We start from the raw sequence: 16197 nt of genomic DNA, 5'->3' as shown, positions 1-16197 counted from the left end.
ACAAGGTAAAGAGCGAGGCTCTGATACCACTTGTAGGTCCCTGTTTCGCGGAGGATTACGAACCTAAACCTTGTTATACAAACCTACTAGCGAGTGCGGAATCCAAGCTAGCAAGCAAACCGAGTTAGTAGCAAGTAGAGAGACAAACACACAAGTTCACCGATTAACACAACTTGTATTAATGCAATGAGGGTTCGGTTACAAGCTCAATGTTTACAGAAATGTTCTATAAACTCTCTAAAGTGTGTGTATGAGTTCTGGACAGAAAGCTCTCAAATCTCTCTATCTCTCGGGTGTGTAAAATGGCAGAACTACTTCACACTAACACTGCATGGGTATATATATACCCAGCTCATGATGCCAGATCGAAGGATCCGAAGGATGGTCCGAAGGATCATCTTTCGGATACAATGCTTTCGAAGGATTAGCAAGGACCTCGAAGGATAGTCTTTCGAGGTTTATCATTCGAAGCATATCTTTCGATGAGATCGAAGGATCCAAATCATCCTTCGATCTCTACATCATCCTTCGATACAGATAGACATCTTTCAACTTATTGGCCAAGTCAAACTAGGAGGATAGTTGACTTGGTCAACTTACAGACTACCAAGGACATCGTTACATACAGACCGAATACAGACAAAGTACAGACACAAGTGCACCAACAGAAAATGCAATGAACTCACCTGGGATTGCTCGGTATGATACATAATAGTTCAATTAAGCTACAAGGTGATCAACCACGTCCTATCACAGTTACCATACAAGTCAGGTTTGGTCCAAGTAATGCACGTATGTTTCACACAGAGTTAACAAGTTACAAGCATACATGGTTCAGGGTTCATACACAGTTGTCGAATATATCACTACTGACTTATGCGATTCATAAGGATGGGCTCGCACAAGTCTTAGCAGCCTTGTGCGAGTCACTCGTTGAAGCCCAATGATGCTCGGCCCAAATAGCTAAGATAGTCCAACAGTTACACGCGGCCCAATCACTAAACATGTAAGTCATCTTGTGCGGCTCATACACCTTGTGCGACGGAGCATCATGTTGTGCGATTGGGCTGAGTGATGTGCTAGTGACTTGGGCTTTTAAGGCCCAACAGTTAAACAGAACAACAACTTGTGCGATCAGTTTTATTACCCAGCCCTAGTCTACGGCCCAGCAAATAAGTATACAGTCCAAACTTATGCGGCCCAAAACAATTAAACAAACATTCTTGTGCGACCCGGACGGGTTGTGCGACTCGGATTGGGCTTAAGGCCCAATAGCAAAACAGTTAGCAAGTAAATGTATCCTTGTGCGATCCTAGGGTCCTTGAACGATTGGATAGGCTTGTGCGACTGACCAGCCCAACCCAACATGTCCACCGGCCCAACAGTTAGACGGATCCGCTAACCTTGTGCGATTCAGGGAATCTTGTGCGTTTAATACCCCTTGTGCGACCGGGTGGCATGTGTGATCGGGTCGGCTTTGTGCGATGGACCTCTTGATCGTACAAGAGGTCTTGTGCGACCAATTAACTAATTTCCATGATTTATGCATATCAGTTACAATCTCAATTAATCCCTTTTGATTTATTCAATAACTTCCAACTTTAACAATTATCAATTAACACAATCCCACAAATAAGTTTAACCAAAATATCGATCAAACAGGTCAATCACACCATGAATTCATATGAACCCTAATCCAAATCCTCATGAACAATATTCATAGCACTTTAAGCATATAATCCAAACTCGTGTTCTTGATCCCTAACATTAATCATATTAACAATATCTACCCGAATCACATTATACAACAACCGATTGATACTCATCCGGTTCTACAACAACCCGAAGAACCATTCATAACATCAATCAACAGCCGATTAGTAAACATTTGATCTACCAACATCATACAAACAGTCCAATTCAAAATATGATAGCCGATTACCACAAGAATATCATTCAACACATATATGCGGCCAATTAACATAACACTATCAACTAACATCATAATCATAACACCATGTAGCCGAAACATAAATCACTAACCGATCAGAGGATGATTGATCTTGTGCCGTCGGGTTTCCAAGCAAACGAGAGAGAGGGAAGTCTAGGGTTTCTTGTGTGTGTTGTGTTTATGTTACAAATGAGGGAACTATCCCTAGGTGGGTGTTTACACGGTTTAGAGGGGTGGGCCGGCCCTTACATGGGCTGCCCTATTGGTCCGCATACAAGGTGTAAAGCCCAAATGGCTTTGTGCGATCAAGTGTGGGTGTGTGTCGTTGTGCGATCCGGGTTTCAACTAAACATGGATAACTCACATTTACATATAATAAAACACAACATTCAATTAACACAGTTCACGTAAGCACGTAACGTTACACAGAAGCAGGTTTGAATCACGAGTTGTCACAGTATCCCCAACTAAAAAGAAATTTCGTCTCGAAATTTGGTACGCACTCACTGAGAAAGTTAGATAAGTTAAAGCTAGGTAAGTTATATCGTTTGCTGGTTTTCCTGGGGTGTCACATCCTCCCCAACTTGAAAGAAATTTCGTCCCGAAATTCACCAGTGATATCAAGAGTTGGTTCAATCCCTTGAACAATTGAGAACATTGAAGTTTTAACATATCGTTCCGTTCCTATGTGAACTTCAGTCCACGTACTGAAGTTTAACAAGCCCTCACGATTGTCATATGACTCATGCTAGCGAAACGATGACCTCAAATTTCGGCAAGGGTATCACCAGTGTTTCATCGGGCAACCACTGCCTTAAACCTTGGGCATACATACCATTACGATAGTTATCCCGTTTCATCAATTAGTCTGAGTTTGTGAGCCAAGTCACCGTTTGTTCCAGTAATCCGAATGTCTCACGCGTCGTAAAGTGAGCTTGCCAAAGAATGGGACCCAAATGCGTCCAGTTACGTAGTAAGCGCCGTCTGCCTTCTGTTCTAATCGCTGTCGTGAGCCACGTAAGACGTCAGCTTTGACATTTTCGGGTTTCAATGCTTCTACCTGAGCATTTCGGATTTGTGCTGGAAGGCTAGGCTGAATCGTAAGCTGTAGCGCTCGCACGCGCCGAGGTGAGGTGTCCTTCCGACTGAGGGCGTCAGCCACAACATTGGCCTTGCCTGGATGGTACTTGATAGCGCATTCGTAATCGTTCAGTAGTTCAACCCATCGTCGTTGACGCATGCTCGAATCCTCCTGCTTAAGAATATACTTGAGACTCCTGTGATCGGTGTAAATCGTGCACCTGGTACCGTACAGGTAGTGTCGCCATATCTTAAGCGCGAAAACTGCAGATCTCAGCTCTAAATCGTGTGTCGTGTAGTTCCGTTCATGAATCTTGTAAGCAATGACCTTGTCGCGCTGCATTAACACACATCCAAGACCTTGGATGGATGCGTCACAATATTCTATGAAATCGTCTGTGCCCCCTGGCAAAGAGAGAATAGGTACGCTGCAAAGCCTACCCCTTAGGTGCTGGAAAGCAGTCTCCTGGGGCTCTCCCCAACGATAGGTGACACCCTTCTGCGTCAGTAGCGTAAGCGGCTGAGCAATCGTTGAAAAGTCTTTAATAAACCTTCTGTAGTAACCCGCCAAACCCAAGAATTGGCGTATTTCCGTTGGTGTACGTGGTGCAGGCCAGTTCCTGATCGAGTCTACCTTGGATGGATCGACATGGATCCCATCCTTGTTCGCTACGTGGCCTAAGAAGTGGACTTCACGAAGCCAGAAGTCACATTTCGAAAACTTGGCGTACGGCTGTTTCTTTCGAAGAAGCTCCAAAATAAGGCGTAGATGCTGCTCATGCTCCTCCTGACTCTTGGAGTAGATCAGAATGTCGTCGATGAAGACAATGAAGAACTTGTCAAGATAGGGTTTGCACACCCTGTTCATAAGGTTCATAAATACGGTAGGTGCGTTCAATAATATCAAACCATCCATCATATCAAACATAAAGTATAGTAGTTAAAATAATTCATAAAACCCAATACGATTGATGTTCAAACCAAACTTTGTTTGAGTAGCGAAAACATAATAATGAAAACCCAAAATAAGTTATAAGTTCAAATATCGTTCATCGCGTCCCCTTGTTCTAACACGAAAGCTCGACCTCTTGCCTCTTTGCCATTGTTGTTCTTTCCAGCATTGTCGTTATTCTGGCGGTTGTTGTTGTTGGCGTTCTGGTTTAACTGAGGGCAATCCCGTTTAAAGTGACCCTCATCACCACACTGATAGCACCCCTTCCTGAAGCCCTGGTTCTGCTGGGATGGCTGCCCCTGTTGTCCTTGGTCTTGCTGGTTCTATTGCTGCTGGTGTTTGGGTTGTGAGGTCCTACAATCCCTGGCCTCATGGCCCGGCTTACCACACTGGTTACACGTCCGACCACACAGCCCCCAATGATGATAGCCACACCTGTTACACCGTGGCTTTTTCCCTGCATACGAACCCTGGTTGTGGCCACTTCCCTGGTCTTGATTGACAGAAGACGACTGGCTGATGTTGCGGTTGCTGTTGTCTGGCCTTTTCTGAGTCTGGCCAGCACTAGATGCTTTGTCATGATCACTCCACTTCCGCTTGTTATCCTTAGCGGACGCAGTGGCAGTGGGTGTAGCAGCATTAGTGGCCGAAATACGCGGGGGTAACGAATCGCTTTCTACTTCTTGGTCCACAATCTTATGAGTCAGACGAACGATCTGTGTCAGATCATTGAGATGGGCTGCAGTGACCAAGCTCTTCACACGCGGAGGCAACCCTTTGATGAATAACTCAATTCTCCGAGACATAGGCCGGGACAAGTTCGGGCACATGTCGGCCAGCTCATACGATCGCTTCACATATGCTTCGACTTCAGACCCAACCATCTTCAAGTCGTAGTACTCGTTTTCCAGCTTCTGAACCTCGTCCCGAGGACAGTACTCCTCCCTGATCAGTTCCTTAAAATCTTCCCAGGTTGTCGCATTCGCTGCCTCGATGCCCAATAACTGTACCTGGGCGTTCCACCACGTTAGGGCACCATCCGCCAAGGTACCCGCAGCATATTTCACCCTGTCCCCAGCGGGACAGTTACAGATAGCAAACACAGATTCTGCTTTCTCGAACCATCTTAGGAGTCCCACAGCCCCTTCAGTCCCGGTGAAGGTCTGTGGCTTACAGTCCATAAACATTCTGAATGTGCACGCAGGCTGGTTAGGTTGAGGTTGCGCTTGTTGACCAGCTTGATAGGCTGCTAAAGCCTCAGCCACGCGAGTATTGATTAGGTCAGTTAACTCAGCCTGAGTCATGGTGATGTTACCACGTCCGTGTCCTCATCCACTCATGTTTCTATAGTTGGGAATAAACCGATTTAGAAATCGAAACGAGACAGGAGTCAAGTATCATACTGATATTCACGTACTACTAAGTTCACACATAGTAAGGCAGAACCCTTCTCACGCTCGATAAGCCTCACTGGGACTTTCATGCACCCCGCGTCATTATTAAGTGTGCACCCATAATAATAAGGCAATTTGCATGCTTGTCTCAGTGCCTCTTAGCTTGCGCTCGAAGTTTCCCCCGTTCAAACAACACAACAGATGATATCACAGTTCTATGGTTTACATGAGTCGAAGAGTAGTGTCACACTATCGAGTCACTATGGTGTTAAATGTTTCAGTTCGTGTACGCTGTGAGTGTGTGACTGCTAAGCAAGTAATGTATAAAGTGAGAGAGACGAACCTTGCAATCTGGAGCTGAGTGTCATGATCGATTTTCGAGATGGTTCGGTTATAGTCTGGTTTTACAAAACGTTTTAAAAGCTAGTTCACTATAACCAGTGGCTCTGATACCAAACTGTAACACCCCCAAAATTCCACCTGCGGAAACCCCGCGAGGCATGTTACGCATCAGAGTTCGAGCCACCAATCACATTGAACCAATGATAACTATTTAAATAAGTCATGACATTAATTACTAATATAAGATGTCAACATGTTATCAATTCTCAAAAATTGTGTAGCGGAAGCATATAATCGTTTCACAATAATAATCAAATCAATGTACTGTTTATAAGTGAATCCAAGTGTCTCGATCCATGACCACTCCAGCACTCCCAGATAGCAAGTCCATGTTCCAAACGTTAATGACCTACAAGCATGCAAACAAGTGTGTCAGACTACGCTGGTGAGTTCAAAGTGTTGCTTACGTGTTGTGTTACCAAATATATGTTAATGTGATTCAATGTTGCGTTACGATGTTGCTCAAGTTAGTTACCCTAGGGACTACTCCCTTACGTAACCGAGGAGTGTGCCTCTTAGCAACCCACTATGTTGTTCAGTTAGTTACCCTAGGGGAACCGCCCTTACGTAACCGAGGAGTGTGCCTCTAAACAACCATAGTGAAACCCAGATAATTAGTTCACCCCCGTCCTTACGGCCCGGTGTGAGGTTTCCCACATAATAGCGCTATCAACTAATTACCCCCATTGCCCTCCAGGCAATAACCAAAACCGATTAAGTTGTTTACCCAATGTTTCCCGTCCAAATGTTTACTAGTTGTCCCAAACCACCGGGACGCATGCTTGAGAAAATGCAATGAACTCACCTGGGATTGCTCGGTATGATACACAATAGTTCAATTAAGCTACAAGGTGATCAACCACGTCCTATCACAGTTACCATACAAGTCAGGTTTGGTCCAAGTAATGCACGTATGTTTCACACAGAGTTAACAAGTTACAAGCATACATGGTTCAGGGTTCATACACAGTTGTCGAATATATCACTACTGACTTATGCGATTCATAAGGATGGGCTCGCACAAGTCTTAGCAGCCTTGTGCGAGTCACTCGTTGAAGCCCAATGATGCTCGGCCCAAATAGCTAAGATAGTCCAACAGTTACACGCGGCCCAATCACTAAACATGTAAGTCATCTTGTGCGGCTCATACACCTTGTGCGACGGAGCATCATGTTGTGCGATTGGGCTGAGTGATGTGCTAGTGACTTGGGCTTTTAAGGCCCAACAGTTAAACAGAACAACAACTTGTGCGATCAGTTTTATTACCCAGCCCTAGTCTACGGCCCAGCAAATAAGTATACAGTCCAAACTTATGCGGCCCAAAACAATTAAACAAACATTCTTGTGCGACCCGGACGGGTTGTGCGACTAGGATTGGGCTTAAGGCCCAATAGCAAAATAGTTAGCAAGTAAATGTATCCTTGTGCGATCCTAGGGTCCTTGAACGATTGGATAGGCTTGTGCGACTGACCAGCCCAACCCAACATGTCCACCGGCCCAACAGTTAGACGGATCCGCTAACCTTGTGCGATTCAGGGAATCTTGTGCGTTTAATACCCCTTGTGCGACCGGGTGGCATGTGTGATCGGGTCGGCTTTGTGCGATGGACCTCTTGATCGTACAAGAGGTCTTGTGCGACCAATTAACTAATTTCCATGATTTATGCATATCAGTTACAATCTCAATTAATCCCTTTTGATTTATTCAATAACTTCCAACTTTAACAATTATCAATTAACACAATCCCACAAATAAGTTTAACCAAAATATCGATCAAACAGGTCAATCACACCATGAATTCATATGAACCCTAATCCAAATCCTCATGAACAATATTCATAGCACTTTAAGCATATAATCCAAACTCGTGTTCTTGATCCCTAACATTAATCATATTAACAATATCTACCCGAATCACATTATACAACAACCGATTGATACTCATCCGGTTCTACAACAACCCGAAGAACCATTCATAACATCAATCAACAGCCGATTAGTAAACATTTGATCTACCAACATCATACAAACAGTCCAATTCAAAATATGATAGCCGATTACCACAAGAATATCATTCAACACATATATGCGGCCAATTAACATAACACTATCAACTAACATCATAATCATAACACCATGTAGCCGAAACATAAATCACTAACCGATCAGAGGATGATTGATCTTGTGCCGTCGGGTTTCCAAGCAAACGAGAGAGAGGGAAGTCTAGGGTTTCTTGTGTGTGTTGTGTTTATGTTACAAATGAGGGAACTATCCCTAGGTGGGTGTTTACACGGTTTAGAGGGGTGGGCCGGCCCTTACATGGGCTGCCCTATTGGTCCGCATACAAGGTGTAAAGCCCAAATGGCTTTGTGCGATCAAGTGTGGGTGTGTGTCGTTGTGCGATCCGGGTTTCAACTAAACATGGATAACTCACATTTACATATAATAAAACACAACATTCAATTAACACAGTTCACGTAAGCACGTAACGTTACACAGAAGCAGGTTTGAATCACGAGTTGTCACATGTTGCCCCTCCATCTTCTTCGAATTATAGATTCAATGATCTTGTTACTGCTGGTTGTGAGGGTATGGCTGTGGTGGCTGCCATAGACAATCGTCCTTGGTTCTCTGATTGTGAAATTATATATTATGTAGTAAGTCCCATGGATGGCACCAATGAAGAAACATATACCTGGGGATCAAAACAGAACACAATTAGGACTCGCCACAGGAATGGGGTTATCACTGTGACCACACTCCGACGTGAGAATAAGTATACGGTTTGGCGAGATAAGTTTATAGAAAGAAAGTATACATGAGAAGTAGATGATCTTTACCTTCAGTTTGACCTCTGTATTTATAGTGATTGGTGGTTACAGTTTCCCCTTATTTAAGTGTTGTATTTATGTTGGAATTGTACCCGAGAAATAAGAGATCATGTAGATCTTCCTAATATTTAGGAGATATCTGTAGTTAATGATGTTCTATTCTTTTGGAATAGAAGATTCTAGAATAACACATGAGTTATGTATTTATTCTAAAAAAGGTATTTGACTAGTTCAGGTTATGCGAACTGGGTCATACCTCGTCAAATGTTAATATCATTTGTTATACAAGTGTCTTTAATGAAAAGAATTACAGGATATAAATTTACCTTGAATCAACATCAGCAGTAACACAGTTCTTCGATGACGACATGGTATTGAGAACGATTATACAAGAGAAAGGAATATGAAAAAAGGATGATGTGAAGATAATATGAAATGATTTACTGTTTTCTTTAACGGCAAATTTCTTTTATTTGTTTCGTATGTGGGACTTGAACGCAAGACCTCATCTCCTAAGGTGTTTAAAGGTTTTGCATTTGTCAATGGACCACCACCACATTGGTATTTACCGGAATTTAAAGTGACAATGACAACACAATTAGCGTGGAATTCCTCTCAATCTTAAAATCGTGGATTTAAAAAAATTGAATTAAGAGTAATCGGTATATTTAGTTTCCTAATCTACAATTAGTATACTTGTTTAGAAAAAGTCAAATCCCTTATTTATAGACACAAAATATTAAATTGTTTTTTGTAAACGGTAAATTTGGATCACTAATGTACCACTGCAGTATTATCGTGCCACGAGCAGAACCATCTGATTATATCTATCTTCACTAGTCAATAATGCTTATACATTAATTCAGGAAAAACTAGGGCTGACAATTTTACACGAATACATGAATACACAACACGAACCTACACGAAGTTAACAGGTATCGTGTATGGCCTTAACAGGTATCGTGTACCAAACAGGTAGACACGAGATTACCTGTTAATTTTCGTGTATAAACAGGTTAAATACCTGTTTACTTGTTAATACCCGTTAATACACGATAAGAAATTAAATTAAATAAAACTCATCAGCCATGTGCATGTGAGTTCCTTAATTCCTTTCTATTTTCATTCTTCGTTCAATTAAAAAAAAATAAAATAAAACCCTAAACTCCCTATGTAACTCTCAGATAGCATGTCGTGTTTGTGTTAACATGTATTAACAGGTAATTTTTGTGTATAAAAGTCGAACAGTCGTGTTAACATGTATTAACAGGTAATTTTCGTGTATATCGTGTCGTGTTCGTGTTTGAAAAAAAGGACACGATAAGTTATCGTGTCGTGTTCGTGTATGAGATTTCGTGTATCTTATTGTGTCGTGTCTTATCGTGTACGGGGTATACACGATATGCCAGCCCTAGGAAAAACCAAATAAATATGAGAAAAATCCTTTTATGAACATTGAACCCAGTACCTAATGGTCTCATCCCACCCAAAAAATGTCATTAACCTATAATCTCATGGCACACAAAATATTAATTTTTTTTTGAACGACAAATTTGGATCACTGACGGACCACTGGAGTATCATCGTGCCACCAGCAGAACCACTCGATCATATCCATCTCCATTAGGCAATAATGCCTATACACCAATTCAGGAGAAAAACCAATAAATCTAGGAAAAACCCCCTTGTGGGAACCAAACCCATTACCTAATGGTTATAAGCCTTATCCCACCACTAAAATACCACTAGGCTATAATGCCATGGTACACAAAATATTAAATTGAATAGTGAATATGAGTTTATATCCACTCCAATAAATTAATTTGGCATTTATTATGGTAATATATAGATGGCGTTTAAAATTTTAAATCAATGTTTGGAAACCATTATATATAAATTCATGGTTATGGAAGTAACATGATTAATAACTTTATTTTTATAATAATATATAGCTTTTGTATTATTTTTATTTAATATATTATAATAGTTTACTGTTATATTTACTTTTAATAACATATTTTTAATCCTTTTCCTTTTTTTAAGACCGTATATTTCCTTTACTATTTTTTTTAAATTCTTTTTCATTTTTAGAATATATATTAATTTATTAATTAATTTGATACTTTTTTAATAATTTACGTTTATAACTTTTTTCCTAAAACTTAAGTATGTAGGTGTGTTTGATTTTTTTCACTCGACATTCCGTTATAAGTTTTGTGAAAAAACGAACTTCTACTCAAAATAAAGTATTTATTTGGTATCATAAAACCGTACGATGATATATTAAACCGTTCTAATGCTTTAGCTTTATAAACAACATGCTTTATTTTCAAATCACGTTTGTTTTACATTAAAATTTATTCGGTTTTTCCGCAACGCGTGACGTCAACAAAAGCAGTTTAAATTATTAATATTTTTGTTAAAAATTAGTCAACGTTGATATAGATTTAGAAAAAAATAGATGACTTATAAATCATAGGTATTGTTTAAACAAATGTGGATACGATAGTCCATTACTTACCATTAGTGGTTTTTTTTTTTTTCACAAACTCACGAAGCAAATCCCGTTAAATAATTAAAATTTGAATAATTTGTAAACATTAAAAAAGATAACGATTTTATAATAGCTAAACTATTTGTTAAAACAGAAAGTAAATAAATTATAATTCTATTAGAAGAAAATTCTTACCAGTTGTTCTACTGAATCATACGAAAGCATTGAGACTTATGAATCAACATTCATACAATATTTGTCCATTACTAGTTTTTCCATTCAATCATACGAAAACACAAGTAAGGATCTTCTTGGTAAGCCAACATCTGATACTACTATAATCCAACTAATGGTGAATGCAAAGCCAACATTCACGTGCCCGAGAACAACATCCCATGACCTAGATTGATCTACTTTTATTTTATCACCACATGAGCACTAGAAAAGCAAGTTTCTAAGGATTAAAATGATTTCGTTATTCATTTATAATATTTACTTTTACTAGTTGATACAAAACACAATTTATTGTTTTGTATAGTTTGTTTTTTCTATGTCATGACATAAGTTTTATTATGACATAGTGTGTTAAATATTAAAAAACCAAACCTTACAACTAATGTAAAACCTAGAGATCGAGTAAGAACTAAGCAGATAACCAATTAATGAGGACGATTTACAAATATGGTAAAATATCTAGGGAGTGTGTTTATAGATGTATTAAACTGGAGGAGGGTGTTTGGTGGTGAATTGAAGTATTGAGTTACAACGTTTTTCACGAGTAAGGTGGTCCTTTTTGGTGCTTTAATTAATGCAAGTAACAAGAGTTGCATTTTCTCTCACATTACAACACACCTTCAATCAAATTCAAGAAGAATAGTCTTGTCATAGAGAGAAACTGATCATGTGGTCTTTATGGCTAAGGCTACTCTTCTCTTTTTCGTTTTGTTGAGAGTTATATAATTTGTTGGTTATTTATTACATTGGTTTTTAAAGTAAGATATTTGAAATGGATTTTGAAAATATAAGATTCATTAAACCATAAAGAGTTTGGAAGGGTGAAGTCGATACACTAAGGCTAAAGGGTGTGGGGGTATGGGTTGGGTCATTAATGTCACATAAGACCATTAATGGATTGTTACACTATGTCCTTGCCTCATCCATCATCATTGACATGGATTAAACCATGACAAGCCTGTGCCTCCTTTCCTTTTTTAGACCATGTGTAGTGGTTTAGCTAAATAATGCCCCCACCATGGGGCGTTTTGCGACACGTGGCAGTCCAGTCAGCATGGAGCATTATTGGGCGTTATTGTAAAAGTGGCGTAGTGGGAATAAGGCCCAATAACACCCCTTCCAATTGTTAAACAATTATTTTTTATTAAGAGGAGGTTAAAAAAAAAAGGAAACTACAAGTGCCCCCCTCCCATTGGCTAGTCAACATGGTTGCATGCATGTTGAGCGTTGTTTTAAAAATGCCGAAGTAAATTTTTTTCAAAAATAATGCCAAACAACGCCCTACGTAATGGGGGGTGGCGGCGTGTTTTTTGAAAATAATGCCCAACTACGTGTGGTCTTAATACTTCCTTGTCCTTTTCACAAAAATTAATTAAAATGATAGAATAGTGGTTTGGTTCATAACCACAAACTTAGGATTATGGTTTTGAATGATGGATTAGAAGTGGGTGACATGACGCTGATATGGAGAGTCATGGTGACTATAAGGATCATGACCACACCCTATAGCCTAAATCGATACGATGCAATATAAGATTCATTTAACTAACTTTTATTATTCCATATATGTTATTTTATTTTTATTTTCTTTCTTTCTTTTTTATTCCACTAGTGGGAATGCCCGCGTGATGCGGCGGGTGTCACAACTGATATTAGATTTGATTATGATGTTTATTACAAACCACAACCTATTTTGGGTATCTAACATTATATTTTATTCAACAAAAAAATTGTCGTAGAACCTATAAAGTCACCAACACGCAAATAAAGTCTAGAATTTCCATATGAAAAGCAAAGTTTATTGAACCATAAGGAACTGCAGATGAGAGAACGTGGTCTATGGTCACATACCGCCCATGGAGAAGAAGACTTAGATATATTTGATACTAAAATGGTTTGTTAATGTTTGGTTTGATGATTTAGTTTTAAGGGTGGGAATTTAATAATTTTCGATTTAGTAAAAGTTATCAAGAATAAGAGATTCAAGAATAAGTTGTAAAAGTTGTTAAATTTACAAATCTTTTAAAAGTTATCAAGAATAAGAGATTTAAGACCATGTGTGGGCATGACCCTCATGACCCACGTGACCCTCCACGTCAGTGCCATGTCACCAACCTCTAATCCACAATCCAAACCCACTTCATGACCCAAACTTGTTAAATTGTATAAACACTTCCATTAATATATAACATATGAATTGACAAAAAAGGATTGGTTCGTTCAATAGAAATTACCCATTTGACCCGTTCAATAAAAAATACCCATTTTTGTGGCTTATTACTCATTTGACATCTTCACTAAAAATGACCCGTTTTACCCGTTTTAAAAAGTTAATCGTCAATCTTATGCATATAATTGACCCGTTTAATAAAAGTTACTAATTTGACCAGATGTGTGTCACATACATTACAGTGTCAACCAAGTGTTGGTACAACAAACAACATAAAATATGACAAAAAGAACGGTACCACAATATAAGTCACTCTAACTATAGACTAAAACTTGGAACATGAAAATGGTTCATAGGTGAAAAGAAGCCAACAGATCCAAATTGAAATTGCTATATTGATCATACAAATGAAGGGAAAGCTATAAAAAGGCAACTCCACAAGATGCCATGCACAAGAGTAACAAAATTTATACGATTGCATTGTATATTTTCAGATGAATAAATGGTTATACCATTAATGGTGCATACCTTCATTGTTAGAGCTTCTCTAGTAAAGGATTTAATGCACCTCTTTTGCTACTTCAACAACAGCTATCCCTTTTTCTTGGAGCCGGTTTGACTGTTGACTTCTTTGCGGCCTTCACAACAGGAGGTGCTACCACTTGTGGCTGATACATGGTAAATGAAAAATATTGTAACATCTCATAAAAAAAATATTTTTCAATTTAAGCATACTCGAATGTAGAAGAATAGGCAGTTCGAAGCTAGATTTTCAAATCATTATGTTAATAGCATATAAATTGTACCGGAGAGGGTTCGTCTTCATCTTCCCATGAATCTTTTATACCATATTCATCATCTCACATGCTTTTAGGGTCCTTTTTTATATCAAGTGGGGTTAGCTCATCCTTTGGCATTCAATTTAAATAGTTGAAACATGTGAATCAATACATAAGCATTATTCCTTGCAGGTAGAGAAAATAGCCTCACAAAAGAAATATAAAAAGTATAAATCATACCTTCCTCCATAAACAAGAAAGCCCATGACTGCACTGCAATTCTGCAAATAAAGAGACCCGTGAAAAAGAAATATGAAGAAATATAGCAAAAAAAGAAAAAAAAAAGTATACAATTCTCAACAGTAAAAAGAAACATTAAACTAAATCTTTAAACAAACCTTCAAAGAAAACCTTTGAGAGAATCAACAATATATGGATAGGCTACGACCAGATTATTAACTACAGATTAACCTGTAGAGAAGTTATAGGGTTTTAGGTTAACCACTTTACTCTTAACTTTCATCAAAGAACAATACATAAGGCATAATTGGCAAGGTTAACGAACCCAGGCCCAAGGTAAATTCACAAACAAGCAAAACCTACAACACAATGATGTATATAACCTATGATCAGAATCTTCAATATCATCAGAGAATCACTTTCATCAGTATCATTACTATCACTTTCATCAACAGGGGGCTCCTTTGAGCTTTCAAAAACTTCAACAATATTTTCAAGATTTCCGCAGTTGGGAGCTGATAAAATTGTCACCGAAGCACAACAACAAACATTAATATCCGGAGATCCTCTTAGCTGAAAGGAAAAAATGAAAAAGTCAACTTGCCAACACATTCGACTTTTGTTGAAGTGCCTATATTTTAAGTTGCATTCATGTTACCCTGTGTTCCCTATACTTATGAACATGTCAACTCCTAATTCCACACTAAACATAGTGAACACAATCATAACTATACGTATCAAAATAAAAGAGAAACTAACCACGTTCTTGTTTGCATTGAATCTCTCACGAAGTGCATCGGCCTGAAACAACTCAAAGCATAACAATTAAATTTAAAAATGAAGATGTACACAACTACGAGCATCAAACAACCCAATTGAGAGTGTCTTTGAAGGCACGATTATAACCCTAAACGAATGATTTCTATCATTTAGGGGTTTTGATTCTCGAACCCTAAACGACTGACGATGATCCTAAAATTCCCCGAATAATGTCGATCCCTAACATGATAAAATTCCCCAAATAATAATGGGCTGACCATTGGTTTCAATTGGATTCAACCAGACCTCAATTGAAAGGGACATATTAAACTTACAATAACGAATAGAATCCTGTCTTTATTATGTATTTTGAATTGAAGAAGCAGAACAACCACCATCTTCATGAACAGAACCATCATCATCTCCCTTACAAACCACCGAGATCTGGTCGTTCACTTGCTTAACCTTGCCTCCTGCAACAAAGAAAATCACACAGCTTCAAACTAACATAAACCCCCAAATAAAAACCCGAACTTGGATCGAAACAAACATCAATTAACACAAAACATCTAGGGTTTTATATAATCGAATTTCAAAACTAAAAGATAACAAATCTGAAATATTATACCTCTAAGACAGTTGGATGAGGATTGAGTTGGGGTTACGGGCGCAATGAAAACAGATTTAGATAAGCGATTGAAGTTAAACGAAAACTCGAGAATGTGAAGAGCGTCCATGCCGGAATGTCTCCCATGGCAGCGGTTATGGTGGCGTAGGGGTGGTGGATGAGAGTGACGAAGGAGAATAATAAGATTTGAGGTGGTTTTCGTAGTGATGAGGAGGAGAGATTTGTAACCGTGTGTGGGTATGAAGGCGAGACGCTTCATTTGCATGCTAGCATCAAATCCCAT

At 39.0% G+C, this 16197-nt stretch overlaps 1 long non-coding RNA gene across 5 annotated transcripts; it reads right to left on the bottom strand.

The window, feature by feature from the left end:
• Positions 1 to 13845: 13845 nt before the first annotated feature.
• On the bottom strand, positions 13846 to 16197 carry LOC110889574. Of its 5 annotated transcripts, none has more exons than XR_004874645.1 (7): positions 15915 to 16196; positions 15622 to 15759; positions 15287 to 15328; positions 14686 to 15100; positions 14528 to 14568; positions 14315 to 14416; positions 13846 to 14176 (listed from the first exon to the last, which is right to left on the bottom strand). It is a non-coding gene; the product is annotated as an uncharacterized LOC110889574 (long non-coding RNA). The 5 variants fall into 5 exon arrangements; XR_004874644.1 differs by having other exon boundaries at positions 14315 to 14568; positions 14686 to 14758; positions 14853 to 15100; positions 15915 to 16195; XR_002563661.2 differs by having other exon boundaries at positions 14315 to 14568; positions 14686 to 14758; positions 14911 to 15100; positions 15915 to 16195.

Source organism: Helianthus annuus, chromosome 12, assembly GCF_002127325.2.
Source record: "Helianthus annuus cultivar XRQ/B chromosome 12, HanXRQr2.0-SUNRISE, whole genome shotgun sequence".
Classification (NCBI taxonomy): Eukaryota; Viridiplantae; Streptophyta; class Magnoliopsida; order Asterales; family Asteraceae; genus Helianthus; species Helianthus annuus.
This window is presented reverse-complemented; position numbering and strand designations above follow the sequence as displayed.